This window comes from Furipterus horrens, unplaced genomic scaffold, assembly GCF_987537825.1.
Source record: "Furipterus horrens unplaced genomic scaffold, mFurHor1.1.pri manual_scaffold_3, whole genome shotgun sequence".
NCBI classification, from domain to species: Eukaryota; Metazoa; Chordata; class Mammalia; order Chiroptera; family Furipteridae; genus Furipterus; species Furipterus horrens.
In genome coordinates this window covers 71,922,891-71,928,890 of record NW_028327173.1, presented here as the reverse complement: position 1 = coordinate 71,928,890, position 6,000 = coordinate 71,922,891, and the positions used below count along the sequence as shown (strand labels likewise).

The window sequence follows — 6,000 nt, the reverse complement described above, 5'->3', positions numbered from 1 at the left end:
CGTGGTCTATCTACATTGGAGGACTGTCTTCTCGGGGAGATACGAGGAGATCTAAACTCTAAAATCCGGACAGAGGCGGGCAAGGAGAGGTCACCGCACGTAGAAGTCGCAGGGGGTTCCGCCAGGAGCCAGGCCAAGCGGATCGGCTCGCCGGGGTGGGGCCGCCAAGCCTCAAATCACCAGTTGAGGGCTGGCGTGCGCGCCGCCCGCTCAGAGCCGCGCCTGCTGCTGCCGCGGCCGGAGCTGGAGCCGGAGCCAGAGCGGGAGGCGGAGCGGGATCCGGAGCGCCGGGCGCACAGGCTTCTCGGCGGGCGCGCCCCGCGGACCATGAGCCGTCCTTGCTCTGGGAGCAGCCGCGGTGCCGGGCCCTCGGTGCGGAGCCGCTGAACCCCTGCCGGAGACACGGGCGCCGAGCGCTGCGCGGCGAGGTGAGTCTACGCTGCGCGTCCCGCAAGGGTGCTGCTCCTCCCCGGGTGCCTCAGCTTCTCCCTCCCAAGGAGGACGGGCTGGAAAGTTTGTTGGGAGAAAGTTTAGGCTACAGGGGAAATAGAGCCTGCGCTCCCTCTTCGCCCCCCAACCCCCCAGCTGAGTTGGCGTTTGGGGTTTGGAGTGGCTGAATTGCGGATGCGACTTGCGCCTTGGGGGGGGGGGGGGCGGGCTCTGAACCACTGGGATTCCCCAAATGTGGCCCGCAGCTGGAGGCGGCCACCCACTTGTGGCGAGCATCTCTGCCCTTTGCTCTTGAGTGGCATCTTCCCGGGCGCTGGCCTCTCCCGAACCCCTGCCCTTCCAGGCTGCTCGGCCGGCCACCCCTCCTGTCCCGTCCCTCTCTGCCCCGAGGCCCGCGGGAGTCAGGGGGCGCGGCAGCCAAGGGGCTCCACTGGAAGTCCTGAGCTTGAATGAGACGAGTTTCTCCGCTAATCTCTTGGAAAGTTTGCAAAGAAAGCGAGGGAGCCTGCCGTGTAACTGTTGACAACATCTCCCTCCCTCTCTCCCTTTGTTGGAAAAGAATGAATAGTCGGTTGTGTTGCTCCGTCTGCGTTGAAGAGAGGGGAGGGGAGGTAAAGGCAGGGAAGGGAGGGACAGAAGGAGGCTCCTGTCTCAGACCATCTTTCCTTGCCGGCTGAGGCTGCCATCCCTTTAAAAGTTTGATCAGGTGTAGACACTCGCCCCGGAGAGGTCGCGTGAGCTCGGAAGCGGCTGGAGAGGCGGAGTGTTCTGTAGGGATTGCGGCGGGTCGTGGCTGAGGTTCTGAGGGCTGGAACATTTTGTTTTTGGTGTTAACTCTCTTGAAGCAAGGTGCGAAGGGGAAAGACCTGTTGTCTGTCTTGGTTACGGCTTTGGCATAGTCATTAGCTGAGATAGAAAACGAGCCAGGCATTCAGGAGATCCGTTTAAACCTTGACTCTTATCTTCCAAGGCTGTGCAGATCTCTCCAAAGAAAATACATTGGCGGAGGCAAGGTCTGTTTGAGAGCGGATAATCTCCCTGCGTGTTGCCAAGGACGGGGGCCAGATCTGGGAAGAGGGGGAGGCCTCGGTCCTGGGGGCAGGGCTCAACAAAGAGGGGTCCGAAGTGGGAAGGGGCTGCCCAGGAGGTAATGGGGAAACCACAGACCACGCGTTTGTACATGCGTGTGCAAGGGGGCCTATGGAATATAATGTAAACAGCTTGACATGCCAAGGGCTCCCTCACCCCCACTCCAACTTTCTCTGAACTGCTGCTAAGGCTGACATTTCCAGGATGACTAACCAAGGTCTCAATCTCCCCCTATTCATAGAGAAAGGACTGCTTGTCAGAAGGATGCTAATCTTAAGGACCTTATCATGTAAATCATGTGCTATGGTGCTTGAAATACAATCCATGGAAGAAGTATTCATACTTCAATCATTTGGCTAGACTTCATTGAGTTTACTTCAAATAAAGGGATACTCTTAATTTTAAACCCAAGCAAAACTTCATTTTAAAGGGGATAAGCTGATTTTATATGTGTGGTTGTTCCACCTCCTCTCCCTGTCTGACTCTGCATTGAAGATATAAAAGTACATATCTGAATTGCAAATTCTCTGCCAAAGTCATAATAGGGCAGCGAGGTGGTTACACTTCCATAGTTTAAAATATAGAAAGTTCTTAAAGCATACTGCGAGTTTGACTTGAAAATATCTCATACCAGAAATAAAGTAGAAAAACCCAAGTAAGTGGGCTGCTAATCTCTGCCTTGACTTCCATGTGATCATCAGATTTTTTGACATATCTCGGTAAACTATTCACAAGCATTTCAAAGCACAGCCACATAGTCTGGAAGGCAGCACATGGGTTGGGAGCTTGTCAGGCTTGCTCTTGTCCCTACTGAGATTTCAGCTCTTTGAACGTTCACATGGGTCTCGTTTTCATATCAAGATATAGAGTCTTTGACCTTTGTACAGTCATGCACCACTTAACGACAGGGATACATTCTGGGAAATGCGTTGTTATGTGATTCCATCATCGTGGGAACATGTTATAGTGCAGTTACACAAACCTAGATGGTATAGCCTACTACACGCCTTGGCTATATGGGGTAGCCTATTACTCTTAGGCAATAAACCTGTTACTGTACTCAATACTGTAGGCAACTGTAACACAATGGTAAGTATTTATGTATCTAAACATATTTAAACACAGGAAAGGTACAGTAAAAATACAGTATAAAACACAAAAAATGGTACACCTGTGTAGGGCACTTACCATAAACGGAGCTTGCAGGACTGGAACTTGCTCCGGGTGAGTCAGTGAGTGAGTGGTGAGTGGATGTGAAGGCCTAGGACATTACTGTCCGTGTATAAAACAACATGAGATTAAATCAAGCACGAGAGGAAATGATGTAATCAAGAGACGGATTAAACATGAGAGGTACGAGGCTGCTGCTGGTGTGACATGGCATATGGTTTTACAGCAAATTGGGTTTTTTAATAACTAGAAAGAGTGCACTCTAAAACTGTTGCACATAACTGTATGTGCTATACTGTTATATCACTGACAGCACAGTAGGTTTGTTTACACCAGCATTACCCCTAACACATGAGGAACATGTTGCATTCTGACAGCTACAACATTGCTACATGATAGGCAGTTTTAGATCCATTATAATCTTATGGGAACACTATCATGTATGTGGTCCATCGCTGACTAAAACAGAGTTATATGGTGCATGACTATCAATGTTTCAAGATCTGGTGTTAGACTGAGTCAAACTATGTTCACCTGCACAGTGGAGAGAGGTGATGTCTGGTGGCCAGAGTCTCACCTGGGTTTTTTTTTTTTAAGACTGCATACATGCTCATTTGGGATGCCTGTGTGTATGTGTCTACATTCTACTTGGTTTGGTGTGTTTATATCTATTGCTTTAGGTTAAAACATTTCCTTCTTCATCCTTCCTGGCCATTCTTGCCCAGAATCAGTGACTTCATCTGTGAACTCTCATTGCAAAACGGATACAATGACACGCAAGACAGACAGATCTCTGAGCTCCTTAGAAGAGATCTGCTGTTTATTGAGTGCTTGCTCTACGTCAAGGGCTTTCCATACACAATCATATTTACTTTTCTGAACAGCTCCATGAAATATGTTTCGTTAACCCATTTTTACAAATGAGAGACTGTCAGAGAGGTTGAGTAACTTGTCTCAGGCCATACCACTAGTAAGTCAGTGGCAGAGTGGGGATTTGGATCACTAAGTGTCTGACTCCAAAGCAAGCCTAGGTTCTGAGTCAGACCATGTTTGATTTTTAAAAATCAAATAGTACATAAGAAGTACACGATGACTAGAAAAGTCAAGACAGAAATATCTTCAAGTGGAGGAAACATGGGATCCAGAGACTGGAGACTTGGATTAAGTCTCCTCAGTGCTCTTCCAACCACGTGTTCCCACCTCAGGGCCTTCAGTTTGCGGGATCCCCTGCCTGGAACTCTATTCTGATCTTCTCTTGATTGGTTCCTGCTCTCACTCTCTCTTTTTTTCAGGTCTCAGGTCATTATTTCCTCTTCAGAGAGGCCTTCCCAGACCACCCTAATGTTTAGACCAGCCTGTATATTCTATCATTTCATCGTGTTTTGTGTTTCTTTAGTGCCTTGTGACAGGGATATGACCTAGTTTGTTTTCATGTCTGTGCTTTTTGGACTCCCCCATCATAGAGTAGGCCCTGTAAGAGCAGGACCTTATCCGGCTTATTGTATCCTCAGCCCTGGTACATTGTAAACCTTCAGAGAATATATATTGAATTAACGGTTATTTTGTTATCTGGAAAAAGGAAGGGGCTTGCTTCTCTGCCTAGTGGTCAGATGTGGTAAGTGGCTTCTCTGTTGAAATGACAAGTCCTTACCTTGAACCTAGATTCAAACTACACCCACACACTTCCATCCCTTGGATTTCCCCTCTGGGTCCTGTATCTGGAAGAATTAGAAGTAATGGAAATATTAAGCCCAAGTATGAAATAGAGCAACCCAAAGATTGCAAATGAGCTCCTTCCACCTGTAGTTTCCCCTTCCATCCCCTGCCCCACTTTTAGTTTGTTTTATTTTTGAAGTTATGTGTCTGGGCTGGTCCACCTCCCTCGCCATTGGATCAATTCAAGCTTGACACAGGGCCCAGGGTTGAGCCAGTCATTCCAAGTGACTAGACACAGGACAAGACTCTATTTTAATGGGGAAGAGATCCAATTTGGGGCCAGATAGCTGTAAAGAGAGCCTAGCCTGTGTATTTTTAATTTGTCTGCAGCTGAGAACTCCCTGGCAACTTCCACTTGGATGATCTTCTCTCTCCAGTTGTTAGCTCTGCTTCACATCTTTCAGATCAGCATCCCTTCCTCAGGGAAGCCTTTCCAGGGCAGCCAGACCCTGGTACCCAGTTCATGTGCCCCCACAGCACCGGGAATCCCCAGCAATGGTCATTACTTACAGTCTGTTTCCTCCACAAAGTAGTAACCTCATGAGGAGAGTTGTTGGACTCTGTCCCCACACCTGCACAGTGCTCGCTTCAAAGGAGGCCCTCCTTAAATGAGTGTTGAATAGAAAAATGAATGAATGCTTCTACTGACTGAATGATACTTCCTTATTGTCATTCTGTTATTCAACTATGCAAATCTGAGTGTAAGTTGCCTTGTACCAAAGAGACTCACTTATCCAGTGGTTGTCAACCCTGCCTCCACTTTGGATAATACCAAGGAACGTTTAAAAGACTGCTGCCAGGGTCCTTCCCACTGAGATTGAGAGAGACAGACAGACAGACAGACAGACAGACATGGGTTTGTTGTTACACTTATTCATGCATTCATTGGTTGATTCCTGTATGTGCCATGACTTAGGATGGAGCCCACAACTTTGGTATACCTGGAGGATGCTTTAACCAACTGAGTTACCTTGCCCAGGTCTGAGTGTTGGGATTTTAAAAGCTTTCTGGAGGCTTCTTAATGTGCAGCTAGGTTAAGAACCACCACTTAAAATTTTCAGAACGCATTCTTAGCTTTGGTCCTTATAGACTTGAAGCAGCCGTGGTGGGAGAGAGTAGGGATATAATTCATGGATATTGTATGGTTCCTGACAGTTTAAGAGGTACTTTCACATATGTTATCACATCTGATAATAATAAGCTAAGGGATCTACTCTCTGGCTTAAATATTCCCTTTATGTTGATGACTCTTAAAAAAATCTACATCCTGTCCTGGCTCCTGATTGCACATGCCAGTGTCTAACCTCCGAGACCAAACTCTCCTGCTGGTGCCTCACACAGAACAACTCTGGTGGTGCCCTTGTTTCCCACCTTCCTGCAGGGGTCCCCTTCTTACACTACCTGGTGTATTACAGCCTTGCACCATCGTCCCATGGCTGTGGCCTCTGTCCTCCCAGCCAGAGGCTTTGCACTCCTAGCTCCTCACTCTGTCCCTTCTTTCTCTTCCCCTGGCCACTGCCTCAGACCAAGTTCTTCGTGGTTTCTTGGTGGCTTGTTGTTGTCACCAGACTGACC

General features: G+C 48.2%; 1 protein-coding gene across 1 annotated transcript in view; it reads left to right on the top strand.

Moving 5' to 3' along the window:
• The first annotated feature begins 370 nt into the window (after nucleotides 1–370).
• Nucleotides 371–6,000, top strand: part of BCAR3 (BCAR3 adaptor protein, NSP family member) — a 110,430-nt gene continuing 104,800 nt past the window's right edge. The window contains exon 1 of the mRNA XM_090269748.1: nucleotides 371–428. The gene's annotated coding sequence lies outside the window, so the exon portion shown is untranslated. The remainder of the gene's footprint in view (nucleotides 429–6,000) is intronic.